Below are 15,711 nucleotides of genomic sequence, written 5' to 3' on the forward strand. Positions count from 1 at the left end.
GATAAGAAGACGGTAGCAGGCAGGATGGTGGTGTGGGAGATGGTGGAGTGAGTGAGGGAGTGAAAGGGGGGGGTTGTGGACATGTGTGGTATGTGCCTGAATGAGTGAGGGACAGTTAGATCCTGCAGAAGTACCAGGGGCTGGCAGACAGGCTCTCCTGGATGGGGAGCCCCTGCAACCACTGCAGGTACTCCCCCGGCTGTGGGGCTCAGGACCAGAGCCCACACCATCTTGAAGGGGAGAGTGGCCTCCACTAGGAACCCAGCCTCACTACCACCAGACTGAACGGGGACACTGCCCAGGACTCTGTAGCTACTCCAGCCAAAGTTGTGCTGCCATGCCCACAGACCTGTAGACTATAGGACATCCACCTCTAAGAGCACATGGCTCCCTCAGCAGAAACTGTTACTCCCTGCTCCCTGGCATCTGGCATCTGGACACGATGGTCACACCACTCCAGCATGCAAGCCCCACAAGCCCACTGTCCCGGCAGGCAGCTCCTGGGACCCTCTGTAAGGCGCCGCTGAGCACATGCCTCTCCAAACAAAGGTGCACAGTTCCCTCAGCAAAATCTGTGACTCCCCCACCCCTGCCCTGGGCTGCCAGCTTCTGGACACCTCAGTGAGCTACTGAGGGCTCGCCTACCCAGACAAGGTCAAATTGTTTCAGCCACAGACTTTGAGATTCCTGCATCCCAGTAACTGATTTCTGGACCTCCTAGTGATTTGCAGAGTGAAATCACACTGGCCAGAGTCACACGGCCTCATCCAAAGACTACAGGACAAGTGCCCCCCACCATCATATGCTCCTGTACCTTCACAGTGATTTTCAGAGTGACACTACCCCAGCAAGAGTCACACAATAGTCCTGACTGGTTTGGTACAGTGGATAGAGCATTGGCCTGTGGACTCAGGGGTTCCAGGTTCGATTCCAGTCAAGGGCATGTACCTTGGTTGCAGGCACACCCCCCAATAGGGGGCGTGCAGGAGGCAGTTGATCAATATTTCTCTCTCATCGATGTTTCTAACTCTCTATCCCCCTCCCTTCTTCTCTGTAAAAAATCAATAAAATATTTAAAAAAAGAGTCACACAACAAGGCCCAGAGTCAAGACACCTTCCTCCCAAGCCATGGACTCTGGGATCTCACAGTGAGAGCATGCCAGTAAGACCTCAGGCAACCCTTTCCACAAGAGCTAGAACCACAGGCACATCCACAACAGCATATATGACAAGAACAGGGGTGAGTCATATTGTCAGACAAGCCATGACGAGACTTCATCCATGAATGAAAAACTAATACTCAAGACCCGACTACATAAGGAGAACCCAAATAACTCAAGTAGGAGGCTTCACTAAAACACCAAGCACAGGAGATCTGAGAGACTGCACCACTGGGTCCTAAAAATCACCAACTACATAGCACCATCTCAAAAGAACCTGGGTAGCAAAGCAGTTGGATCTAAGACATAGAAACAATTAAAACATTACAGAAAAAATGGGGAGGCAAAAAATAATAATAATCCCCAAAGGAAAGAAAAAGAGGAATCACCAGAAAAGGAATTAAATGAAATGGAGGCAAGTAATTTGTCAGAGAAAGAATTCAGAGTAATGGAAATAAGGATGCTCCAACCTGTGGTTGACAAATACACACAACTCAATGAGGATTATAAGGAGCTAAATGAGAATTTCACCAACATGTAAATTAATAAAGAAGAAATTAACAATGACACAATTATAATAAAGAAAATAATGGAAGGCTTCAAGAGTAGACTAGAAGAAGCTAAGGAGAGCATCAGTGACTTAGAAGACAAGGTAGAAAAAACACCCAAGAACAGCAGCAACTGGGAAAAAAACTTAAAAAGCAAGAGGAGAGCCTAATCATATTAATTGATGCAGAAAGAGCATTTGACAAAATCCAACACCCTTTCTTGATAAAAACTTTCAGCAAACTTGGAATAGCCTTATATGACAAACATACAGCCAATATCATGCTCAATGATCAAAAACTAAAACCATTTCCCTTAAGAACAGGAACAAGACAAGGATGCCCATTTTCACCAATCCTGTTTGACACAGTACTGTAAGTGCTAGCCATAGTGATCAGACAAGAAGAAGAAATAAAAGGCATCCAAATTGGAAAAGAAGAAGTAAAACTGTCCTTATTCATAGATGACAAGATATTGTACAGAGAAAACCTTAAAGACTCCATCAAAGAAAAGCTACCAGACTTAATAAATGAATATGGCAATGTAGCACCCAGAAATCAATGGCTTTTTTATACACCAATAACGAAATCACAAAAAAGAAACTAAAACAAACTAACAAACAAAAAACAATTCCATTTACCATTGCAACAAAAAAAATAAGATACTTAGGAATAAACTTAACTAAGAAGGTAAAAGACCTGTACTTTAAAAACTACAGGACATTGAAAAAGAGATAGAGGAAGACATAAACTAGTGGAAGAATATATTGCTGGAGAGCATTATGCTAAGTGAAATAAGTCAGTCAGAAAGAAATATCACATGCTCTCACTCATTTGTGGAATATAATGAACAACATAAACTGAGGAACAAAATAGATCCAGAGACAGAAAAGCATCAAACAGACCATCAAACTTCAGAAGGATGGCAGGGGAGGGGGGAGGGGTAAGAGATCAACCAAAGGACTTGTATGCATGCATATAAGCATAAGTGATGGATGTGGACAACAGGGGTGAGGGTGGGGGCAGAATTGGGAGGATGAGGGGACATTGGGGGGATAAGGACACATTTGTAATATCATATTCAATAAAGGGAAAAATATTTAAAAAATAAAAATAAATAAAAAACTGTGGTATGTCTACACAATGGAATACTATGCTGATATAAAAAAGAAGGAACTCTCACCATTTGCAGCAGCATGGATGGAACTGGAGAGCATTATGCTAAGCAAAATAAGCCAGTTGGAGAAAGATAAATATCACATGATCTCACTCATTTGTGGAATATAATGAACAACATACACTGATGAACTGAAATGATCCAGAGACATAGAAGCATCAAGCAGACCAACCAGCCTCAGAGTGAAAGCGGGAGTGGGGGGGTGAGAGACTTGTATGCATGCATATAAGCATAACCCTAGAACACAGATAGTATGGGAGTGAGGGCATGTGCTGGGGGGTGAAAATGACCGGGGAGAGGTTAATGGGGAAAAAGGAGAAATATATAATACTTTAAACAACAAAAGGGTTTTTGTTTTGTTTTTTTTAAAAAAAGAATACTCTCCTCTAATTTCATAACCCTTAGACAGGTTTCCAATTTCTTTCTCCTACCCGTATGTTTATAAAAAGAGTGATTGCAGCATTCCACATTCTTCCCCTCCACTGATAGCCCCCTTGGGCCATCCTCCCTTTCTTCTTTACTTTGGTAACTTACTTTCTCTGGTTCTTTTCTGAACTACTTTTCCTTGGAAAGACTGTGAAAAAAAGTCTTCCAGGCTAAAGTACTAAGAGCTAATACTGTGTATTTTTCTCTCCCTTTCTGGGAATTATCCATGGATAGGGAAGAAAAAGTTTCTATGCCAAAGGAATGAGCCACTAGGATACAGTATTACGATGATTTGAGGACACAGAGCCCTTTCTGGGAATCCCTCACATGCTATCATAAAGGCAGCAGACTGTTCTAAAAAATAAAAATATTAAAGAAAAGGAATGTCTCCCAGTCCATCTCTACTCTCTGAACCAGTCAACTTCCAGTCTGTATGTATGTGTACCATGGTTGGCCACATAATCTAGTCTTGGGTTTGAAAAATTGAAAAGGTGTTAGCACTGAAATCTCAGCAATCTGTAAATTGTGCTGTGAATACCAATAATGAAGTGAAGGCATGTGTCCCTTCAATTCTCCATCTTCATGAATATTCAAGATAAAGGTAGCACACGTAGAGTCACTTGTTATGCACTTGTGCATTTGAGGCTCCACATAGCAGCTGGATTCACTGACTGGCTCTAATGCAACAGAAATATTGAAAGTGATATGAAAAGACAGCCTCACCAACATTTGTATATTAAAAAAATTGTGCTGAAGCCCCTGTCAAGATTTCATATTTAGACGCTAATACAATTTAAACAATTTTCACAACCTCTTGACTTAAGAAATCATTGTTTGTATTTAACTTCTTTCTCTGCCTACCCTTGTAAAGTCAACTGGATAATGTAAGAATAAATTAAATCAATGCAACCAGCTGTGTATTTCAAATTACATTTATCTCTTTATTCAGACAGGCACAGCCCTAAACTTACATAAGTTGTTCCAGAAAAATTTATTAAGATAGAGTTTGCAGTAGCATCTACTGTAATAAAAAATGTTTTTTAAAAATTGTCATAATATATGGATTCCCTTATTTAAAATTTCCTCTCACTTCATGTTCTATGCCAGGAGGGCAGACAATCATGGACCAAACTCATAATGTTCATATTATAGCCTCACCTCTGCCATTAACCAGTTGGGATCCTTAAGCAAATCATTTTCCCTCTGTGGGCCCCCCTTCATTCAACTGTAGAATGAATGTAGTTGGACTAAGTCAGTTGTTCCCAGATAGCAGTCTATAGACAGGTATCAGTCAGTGACAAAATATTTATAAGACATTACTGAGCAAAAAATTATATAAAGATAATGTAGCTTTTGGTTAAGCTAAATTCAGTCAATTTGTAAAATTCTGAACCTATGTACTTATTGGTATTGGATTTTAAAAGGCCATTATTTTATGATATGCTGATAATAGAAATGGTAACATTTTTCTTTAAGCATATCTCCACTTGGCTATATTCAAATTTAGCAAGCTTATATCATTTCTTATGTTTTAAAAATATTATTGGTATATTATAATCAAAAGTTAATTAGATTGTATCTAAAATTCCTTCTTGCTCTGACATTTATAGAATTATGCATCCTATAACTTTTTCTTGCCCAGGCTTTACCATCTCTTTAGAGCCACATTCAAAAGTTTTGCTTTAAGAACCACTGTACTGAGCACCCATTTCAAAAGCATCTCCAAAAGATGTTGAAGTAGTCTGTTATAAATCAGTGGGTCTCATTTACCCTATCAATCCAAATCCCAATAAGCTGCAATATACAATACCCAAATGTTTACCACCTCCAATATTGGAGGAATCAACAATGACTGATGTTTCACAGAATGAGAGAGAGGAAGAGAGAGGGAGAGGGAGAGGGAGAGGGAGAGGGAGAGGGAGAGGGAGAGGGAGAGGAGAAAATTGAAGTAGTCATCAAAAAACTTCGAGCAAAGCCTGGGGCCAGAAGGCTTGACAAGGGAGTTTTACCAAACATTCAATGAAGAACTAAAACCTATCCTCCTCAGACTATTACAAAAAATTCAAGAGGAGGGCACACTTCCAAGCACTTTCTATGAAGCCAGCATTCCCATAATTACAAAACCAAGATGAGGAAAAAGAACTACAGGCCAATATCCCTGATAAACATAGATGCTAAAATCCTCAACAAAATTCTAGCAAATCGGCTCCAGCATTACATTAGAATGATCATACACTATGACCAAGTGGGATTTATTCCAGGGATGCAAGACTGGTAAAATATCTGAAAATCAATAAATGTGATATATCACATAAACAAATTGAGAGACAAAAATTACATAATCATATGAATTGATGCAGAAAAATCATTTCACAAAATCCAACACCCTTTCCTGATAAAAACTCTCAGTAAAGTGGGAATTGAGGGATCATATCTCAACATAATAAAAGCCTTATATGACAAACCTACAGTGAACATCATACTCAATGGGAAAAACCTAAAACCATTTCCCCAAGAACAGTAACAAGACAGGGATGCCCACATTCACCATTCCTGTTTGACATAATACTGGAAGTGTTAGCCATAGCTATCAGACAAGAAGAAGAAATAAAAGTCCTCTAAATTGGAAAAGAACAAGTAAAATTGTCATTATTTTCAGATGACATGATATTGTACAGAGAAAACCCTAAAGACTCCATCAAAAAACTACTATAATTAATAAATGAATTCAGCAATGTAGCAGGATACAAAATTAACACCCAGAAATCTATGGCTTTTTTATACACCAACTAGAGGCCTGGTGCTCAAATTTGTGCACAAGATGGGGGCCCATTGGGCCGGGTCGGCAAGGGGTAGGGAAGGGGCCACGGGTGATTGGCCAGCCAGCCCCACCCCCAATTGGGGTGTTGGAGGCGGATCAGGGGCCGGGCTGGCCAAGGGGGTGGGTAGGCCAAATTAGGGCCTGGATCAGGCTGGTTGGTTGCCACAGTGCACCTCATAGCCACTGGTTATTCTGGTCATTCCACCATTCCACCGGTCATTCTGGTCACTCCACTGTTCCAGTCATTCTGGTTGTTCCACCATTCCAGTCCCTCAGCCCGGCCTGCACCCTCTCCAATTTGGGACACCTTGGGGGATCCCTGTGGGATCAGACCTAAACCGGCAGTCAGACATTCCTCTCACAATCTGGGACTGCTGACTCCCAACCACTCACCTGCCTGCCTGCCTGATTGCTCCTAACCCTAACCACTTCTGCCTGCCAGCCTGATCACCCCTAAACACTTCCCTGTCAGCCTAAGCAATGTCTAACTGCTCCCCTGCCAGTTTGATTGCCCCCAACTGCCTTCCCCTGCAGGCCTAATACCACCCAACTGACCTCCCCTGTAGGCCCAGTCACCCCTAACTGCCCTCCCCTGCTGGCTTGGTCACTTCTAACTGCCCTCCCCTGCTGACCTGATCACCCACAACTGCCCTTCCCTGCCAGCCATCTTGTGATGACGGGGTGGCCATCTTGTGAACACATGGGGGTGGCCATGTTTTGCAATGGTTCGGCAGTCAATTTGCATATTTCCTCTTTATTATATAGGATTTTTTATTCCAAAATAGAGATTTGTTTATTAAGAATTATTTAGTGTTTGCATAAAAATCACCAATTGTTCCTCATAGGGCTTTGAACACACATGAATTCTTTGGGGGTCCCTTTATTCACCCCAACACTTGCAAAATACAGCTCTTGTTAGTACCAGGAGGGACAGTTAAGGCAGCAAGGTGATTCCTTGGGTCTTGGCATCGGGAGGCCTTCTGAGAGAACACACATGATAAGTAGTTTCTTAGGTAGGGTAGGCTGTCCCTGAAGAAAATACTTATGCAGAAGAATGCAAATTTAGTCATCTCTGGTCAGTTACTAATACCTTATAGCTTTAAAATAAAGTCATCTTGGGCAAAGTCATCAAAGGCTTGTTGGTTGTTTTCAAATATAAAAACTGTCTGGACAAAGACAGTAGGAAAGAGTGGGGTCTATACTGACAGCATTGTGAGGCTGGGCTGTGCAATCACAGGAGCACACAGCAGTATGCTTTAAAAAATAAAATACTGTATATTTTCAAATCAGACTCCTCGTGGTCCTTAGATGGCCCAAAACATCACTGCACCAGATCCTCATTTTTAAAATGAGGTGTATGACAGGGCTCCCCCAGGATCATGCACCACATGGGGGGACAGGGACAGAAAACCCTAGGACTTGACTTACTAGCAACATTAACTGATTTTTATCACACTGAAATGAAGGCAGTTGATCTGTGCTGCTGTGAAATTCAAAGGTGATTCATAGGTAGGGTGGTTATTTATTGCTCTATTAGGATAGACCCCCAAAATGACTTTTCAGAAACCAGGGCTGTCCCCTGCAACCCCAGCCAGACTCTGGGTCGCTCTGGGAGATGCAGGCCAAGGCAGCCTCTAGGTTGCTTCACAGTGATTCTGGCTTGTATGTTTCTGGGAGTGCCGACCGCTGGGCACACCTACACCTTGTAGTTGAGGTTGGCATTTATCTTGGTGTACACCTTGTAGATGACGTTGATGATGCTGGCCGTGTAGTTGACCAGGAACAGGTGGACCTTCTCCAGGCACTCCTCCTCCGTCACATTCTGGCCCTTGGAGAGTGCTTTTAGGAAGTCAGACTTGTAGGAAGTGGCATACAGTGCTGCCTGGAAGGTCTTCTGCAAGATCCAGCTGTGCTACTTCTTGAGCACCATCTTGTAGGCCTTGGTGGCATTGACAAGGATGAGGTTGGGGTGGCTAACATCCCACTATCCGTCTCAAATGCTCTGCAGGAAGACCTGAATGAAGCGAAGGCCCCTTTTCAGGCACATCAGCTCCAGCATGCCCCTCACTTTGAGCCACTCTGCTCCAAACATTTCCTTCTCCGCCTCCAGGATGTTCTGCAGGGTCTGGAACTTGACCAGGTCAGTGTTGTACACAGCTTTGATTTTCGTGATGTTACCACTTATGTCTGCCTTGATGGGCATAAACACTGGGGACCCAAGGCAATCAAAGAAGGGCAGCAAGTGGGACACCGCCTCCAGGAAGGGCCCGGTCTTGATCTGCTTGTACGCGGGCAGCGGCTTCAGCAGGTGCTCGGCCAGCAATGCCATTTCGGGGTTGAGGCTGGCGGTGATGCCCCAGCCAGCGCCCCAACCCCCCCTCAGCTGCCACCGTCCATGCCTGGGCCATCACTACCGACTAGACGTGTCGACCCAAGACTATTATTAGTATAGATAATGAACTCAAAGAAAGAGATATTTAAAAAAAAATCCCATTTACCATTGCAACAAAAAATTTACGATACCAGGAATAAATATAACAAAGGAGGTAAAGGACATGTACTCAGAAAATTACAGGATGCTGAAAAAGGGATGGAGGAAGACATAAACAAATGGGAGAATATACTGTGTTCATGGACTAGTAAAATCAACATCATTAAAATGTCCATACTACACAAAACAATCTATAGATACAATGCAATCCCCATTAAAATACCAACTACATATTCAAAGACCTAGAATAAACTCTCCAAAAATTCATCTGGAATTAAAAAAAAAAAAAGACCCCAAATAGCTCCAGCAATTTTGAGAAAGGAGAACTAAGTTGGAGGGATCCCAATGCCAGATACAAGCTATATTACAAAGCCACTGTCCTCTAAACTGCCTGGTAGTGGCACAAGAACAGACATATAGACCAATGGAACAGAACAAAGAGCCCAGAAATTGACCCAAGCCATTATGCTCAATTAATATTTGACAAAGGAGGCAAGAGCATACAATGGAGACAAAACAGTCTCTTCAATAAATGGTGTTGGGAAAATTGGACAGATACATGCAAAAAAAAATGAAACTAGACCAGCAACTTACACCATACACAAAAATAAACTCAAAATGGATATAGGACTTAAACATAAGATGGGAAACCATAAAAATCTTAGAAGAAGCCATAGGCAGCAAAATAGCAGAGATTTGTCTTAGCAATGTCTTTACCGACACAACTCCTAGGGCAATGGAAACTAAGGAGAAAATAAACAAATGGGACTACATCAAAATAAAAGCTTCTGTACAGCAAAAGAACCATCAACAGAACAATAAGAAAGCCCACTACACAGGAGAAGATATTTGCCAATATTGTCTCCAATAAGGGTTTTATCTCCAAAATTTATAGGGAACTCATACAACTTAACAAAAGGAAGATAAACAAACTAATAAAAAAATGGGCAAAGGACCTAAATAGACACTTTTTGAAAGAGTACATACAGAAGGCCAGGAGACATGCTCAAAGTCACTAATCACCTGAGAGATGCAAATCAAAACGACAATAAGGTACCATCTCACACCTGTCAGAATGGCTATCAACAAATCTACAAATGACAAGTGCTGGCAAGGATGTAGAGAAAAAGGAACCCTCGTGCAATGCTGGTGGGAATACAGACTAGTGCAACCACTGTGGAGAACAGTATGGAGTTGCCTCAAAAAATAAAAAATGGACCTCCCATTTAACCCAGTGATCCCACTTCTAGGAATATATCCCAAGAAATCAGAAACATCAATTAAAAAGGATATATGCACCCCTATGTTCATAGCAACGTAATTTGCAATAGCTAAGATTTTGGAACAGCCTAAGTGCCCAACAGCAGATGAGTGGATTAGAAAACTGTGAAATATCTACACAATGGAATACTACGCTGCTGTAAAAAAGATGGAATTCTTACCATTTGTAACAGCATGGATGGAACTGGAGAGCATTATACTAAGCGAAATAAGCCAGTCAGAGAAAGATAAATATCACATGATCTCACTTATTTGTGGAATATAATGAACAATATAAAGTGATGAACAAAAATAGAACCAGTCATAGAAGCATGGAACAGGCTGTCCAACCTATGAGGAAAGACAGGGGGTAAGGGGGTAGGAGATCAACCAAAGGACTATGCATGCATATGAGCATAACCAATGAACACAGATAGGGGGGTGAAGGCATGTGCTGGGGGTTGGGGGCTGGTGGGGAGTGGTCAAGGATGGGAAAGGAGTCCTATGTAAAACTTTAAACAATAAAGAATTTAAATTTTAAAAAGATAGAGACAATCTACCATCCAGTCATGCAGTAACCAGTTTCCTAGTAATCTTTCAGCATCCTCAGAAAAGAAACTTGCCATTCAGGTTGTTCAAACTATATACTATGCCAAAAAAGGCCATTTTACCAACCAACCGCCACTTGGCAACATCTGAAAGCTGGTTTAAGAATATCTGGAAGTAATACAGTTCCTGGATTCTAAACACAAAGAATTCCAACAATTCCAACAAAATTGGAGTTGGTTATCCTAGATCCATTAGGGAGAAAAGTTAACCTGTTTGTTAACGTCAAGGAATCGTGTTGCTCAAAGTCAACACAACTCTAAAGATATAGAAAAAATGCACCTGGATCTGTAAGCCCAGTAAACAACCTCACTTGTGTGCTGCAGAGGATTATTGGCAAAGGGAGTCTTTAAATTACCCTTATAACATGTGTCTCTTTGTCAAAGCACCAAATGCCCCTTTCCTCGGTGGCCAAACTAATGAAAAGAGTGTACATCTACAGATGGCAACAAGACATATATTGAGCCAATTATTATAATCTCTTCTACCAATACTTTTAGCATGCATCAAGCAACTTTCAAAGTATCAGAAAGATATCCAGAAGATAAGCAGCAAAGGGCAGGTGTAGTCTGGCTAGTCAGAAGTCCAGAAGTCTGGATGGTTATACCTGAGTGATTAGGAGCTGGCTTAAACATTCACAGTTCATAACCTTACATGTAAGGCCAGCTCCTGACTAACTCTAAGCAGCTTTTTAATTCTCCCTGTTTAAGCAAGGCCCTCACCAAGTCAGTTGATGCTATACCAAAAATTATAAAGACTTCTTATTTAAGATAAACTAATATATTATTTCTCTGCTTATTTATATTTTGAAAGAGGATTTCAAGCATACAATTTACCTTCAAAATTAACATACCTGCAATAGGATACAACCTGGTTTAAAGTAAATTTCACTGAAATGGAAGCCAAAATTCTAGCTTTTTAGCAACTCATTGGTTTACATTGAGGAAGTTACTTTACCCCTATATTTTTTCTTCTGTGCAATGGAAGCTTTGAACTAGATGACGTGTAACTGCACTTATAGTAATAATGGTCTATTTTAACCTTGTTCAGAAGAAACTTAATCTACAGAGAATGTTGGCACTGTTTACAAATTTTATTTTTATGGACATTAACACTGCCCTACACCATACACACTCACATCGAGATACTTGGGTGATAGTCTCAGCCATGTCACTAGATTACCTTGGGTAAATCACTTAACTTCTCTGAGTCTTTCTCTTTCTCTGTAAAAGTAAAGGTATGAAATGTCCCAGCAGTTTTCAAATGATGTTCCATGAAGGACTTGTATTACACATGCCTATAGAGCTATGAGTAGCTCAAGAACTACCATATCAGAAGGCAAGAGGGAAGACCATGGAGAAAGCCATTTGTGTGAGACCCTTGGACACCTATCCCTATCATGACACTAATCAGAGCACCTCTGTTTTTATCTAAATTACTTTTTGGATTAGCTAATATTTTACTTGAGAAGGAGATTCAATAAGGGAAAGGTAATTTGAAAACCATAGTACTAAGTTGTTCCCTGTGTTCAATTTTATGTAGAGTAAGCACTTACTATTTGTGAAGTGACTGATTTAGTGATTCTAAATCATATGCCAAAAAACTTTTTTGTGGAAAGGTCAGATAGTAAATATTTTAGACTTTGTATGCCATTAAGTCTCTGTCATTATTACTAAACACTGCCATTGCAGTATAAAAGCTGCCTCCTTGAACAATACATAAAACAAATGCTCATGGGTGGCTGTGTTCCAATAAAAATTAACTTTTGAACCCTGAAATTTGAATTCTATGAAGTTTTTATGTGTCACAAAATACTATTATTTTTTGTTTTCTTCAACCATTTTACAATATAAAACCCATTTTTATTTATTTTAAATAATGTCTTATTTTATAATTACAGTTTACATTCAATATTATTTTGTACTAGAGGCCTGTTGCTTGAAATTTGTGTACAGGTAGGGTCTCTAGGCCTGGACAGTGATCAGAGCCAATTGGGGCCTTCCAGCTGCCAGCAGGGGCCTCCCTTCCCTGGCTGCCAGCTGCCAGCTGCTGGCCAGGGCCTTCCTTCATTCTGTGCCTCCCCCTGGTGGTCACCTCACATTACAGAGTGATCGTCGAACTCCTGAGGGAAGACTTTGCATATTAGCCTTTTATATATATATATATAGATTAGTTTCAGGTGCACAGCATAGTGGTTAGACAATAATATAATTTACAAAGTGTTCTCCCTGATATTTCAAGTATATTTTACCATATGTAGTTATTACAGTATTGTTGACTGTATTCGTTATGCATACTTCATATCCCTGTGAAAATTTTGTAACTACAAATTTGAACTTGTCCAGTCGTCTGGTCATCTGTTCAACCAATCAAAGCATAATATGCTAATGATATGTTAAGCCTGCTCAACTGCTCACTATGACATACACTGACCACCAGGGGGCAGGCGCTCTGGCTGGTAGGTTAGCTTGCTGCTGGAGTCTGGCCAATTGGGACTGAGCAAGATGGGCCAGAAATGCCCTGGAGCCCTCCTGCAGTCCCTCCCCAGCTGGCCAACCTCCCCATCCCTCCCTGGCCCCAATTGTGCACTGGTGGGGCCCCTTGGCCTGGCCTGTTCCCTCTCACAATCTGGGACCCCTTGGGGGATGTTGGAGAGCCTGTTTCGGCCTGATCCCACAAGCCATGTTGAGGGACCCCATGGTGCAATAATTTGTGCACCGGGCCTCTAGTTATTTATAATAGCCAAGTTATGAAACCAACCCAAGTGCCTATCAATAGACAAGTGGGGGGGAAAAGCTGTGGTACATATATTCAATGGAATATTACTCTGCCATAAAAAAATGAAATCTTATCATTTGCCATAGAATGAATGGACCTAGAGGCTATTATGCTCAGTGAAATAAGAGAAAGAAAAATAACATATAATTTCACTTATATGTAGAATCTAAAGAACAAAATAAAACAAAAATAAATGGACAAACAAAATTGAAACAGACTCATAGATACAGAGAAAGAATTGGTGCCAGAGGGAACTATGGGTTAAAGAGATGAAGGGACTAGGAAGTACAAATTGGTAGTTACAAAATATTCACAGGAAGGTAATTAAAACATAGGAAATAATGTCAATAATATTTTAATAACTATGTGTGGTGCCAGTTGGAATGCTGGAAATATTGAGGAGAACACTATGAAAAAATGTTAATGATTTATTGTTAAATGTAAAGAAATGTTTATATTTATAAATGTATAAATATATCTATAGATATAGATACATATAGAGATAGATATAGATATATAGTAAGTCCTCACTTAACATCATTGATAGGTTCTGGAAAACTGTAAATTTAAGTGAAGTGACCTTTTTTACCATAGGCTAATTCATATAAACAAAAGCTAAATACCTGCCCTGACCGGTTTGGCTCAGTGGATAGAGTGTCAGCCTGTGGACTGAAGGGTCCCAGGTTCGATTCCAGTCAAGGGCATGTACCTTGGTTGCGGGCACATCCTCAGTAGGGAGTGTGCAGGAGGCAGCTGATCAATGTTTCTCTCTCATAGATGTTTCTAACTCTCTATCCCTCTCCCTTCATCTCTGTAAAAAATCAATAAAATATATATATATATTTTTTTTTAAAAAAAAGCTAAATACCTATGTCATATTTCTGGTCCCAAACATGATATGACTTTGGGTGATGAACACACAATCTAACATAAAGATCAGATATCATAGAAATGCAGGCTTGAAACTTATATAATATTCTTAACCAATGTCACTCCAATAAAATTAATAAAACAAAAAAAATCAAACTTCTAAAGACCTAAAACACTTATAGTATTAAACATTGAAATCAATGCAAGCTATACACACATTTAAGAAAGATTAATAAAAATAAGAACATTATTTTTCAACCTGCTTATTCCAGTTCAGGGTCCAGGATGATCAGAGCCTATCCTGGAAGCTCTGTGAAAAGCAGGAAATTACACTACACTGGACAGAATGCTGTTCAATTGCAAGGGCCAATCACACTCACTCCTATGGAACAATTTAGACACTCCAAGTAACCTAACATGTACAGCTTTGGGATGTGGAAGGAAACACAAGTACCCAGAAAAAAATCTACACAGACTTGGGGAGAACATGCAAATGATACAGACAATGGCCCCAACAAGGAATCAATCTTTTTTTCTTATCAATGTTATAACTAAAGACATTGAACAAAATGATGTTATTTAAGGGCCTACTATAGATATACAGTGGTAGGCAGAATAATGGCTTCTCAAAGATGTCCACCTCCTAAACCCTAGAATCTGTGAGTATGTTGCCTTACATGTCACAAGAAACATTGGAAACATAGATGTGATTAAAGCACATGTAATTATGCAATTTATGGGTGCTTTTTTTTTGTTAATCCTCACCAGAGTATATTTTTCCCATTGATTTTTAAAGAGAGTGGAAGGGAGAGAGACAAAGAGGAGAGAGAGAGAGAGTTAGAGAGAGAGAGAGGTGAGAAACACATCCATTGTTTGCCTCTCGCACATGCCCAGTCTAGGACCAGGGATCGAACCTGCAACCCAGGTACGTGCCCTTGACTAGGAATCAAACCTGAGACTCTTCAGTGTGTGGGCCAACGCTCTAACCACTTAACAAACTTGCCAGGGCAGCAGTTTATTATTTTGTATTCATTCTATTTATTCTTTGATCTTTTAATTTTTTTCAATTACAGTTTGCAATCAATTTTATTTTGTATTCGTTTCAGGTGTACACACTTAACATGGGGAGATTATCCTGGGTTATCTGCATGAGTCCAGTGAGATCACATGTGTCCTCCTATAGATGTGACTATAGAGAATTTGTCAGTGAGATGCAAACTTGTTGTTGGAAAATGAAGGAAGGGGTCATGAGCCAAGGAATGCAGACAGCTTCTAAAATCTGGAAATACATACACACACACACACACACACACACACACACGCACAGGGAAAGAGATTATTCACTAAAGCCTCTAGATAGGAACAGAGTCCTGCTAACACTTGATCTTAGTCCAATGACACCCATTTCAGGCCTCCTACCTACAGAAATTTAAGGTAATAAATTTGTTTTAAACCACTAAATTTATGGTAATTTGCTACTGCATCTAAACACACACACATGCACATGATAGAGGATATTTATCAAAATATAATAGCAGTTAACTTTATTTGGTGTGGTTATAGACATGTTCATTTGT

At 40.4% G+C, this 15,711-nt stretch overlaps 1 pseudogene across 1 annotated transcript; it reads right to left on the bottom strand.

Annotated features, from left to right (window-relative positions):
* Positions 1-7,825: 7,825 nt before the first annotated feature.
* Positions 7,826-8,458, bottom strand: LOC308511147 (glycolipid transfer protein-like; annotated as a pseudogene). Its single transcript has one exon. The product of its transcript is annotated as a glycolipid transfer protein-like (transcript).
* Positions 8,459-15,711: the final 7,253 nt, after the last annotated feature.

This window comes from Myotis nattereri (assembly GCF_964212035.1).
Source record: "Myotis nattereri genome assembly, chromosome: X".
Lineage (NCBI taxonomy): Eukaryota > Metazoa > Chordata > Mammalia > Chiroptera > Vespertilionidae > Myotis > Myotis nattereri.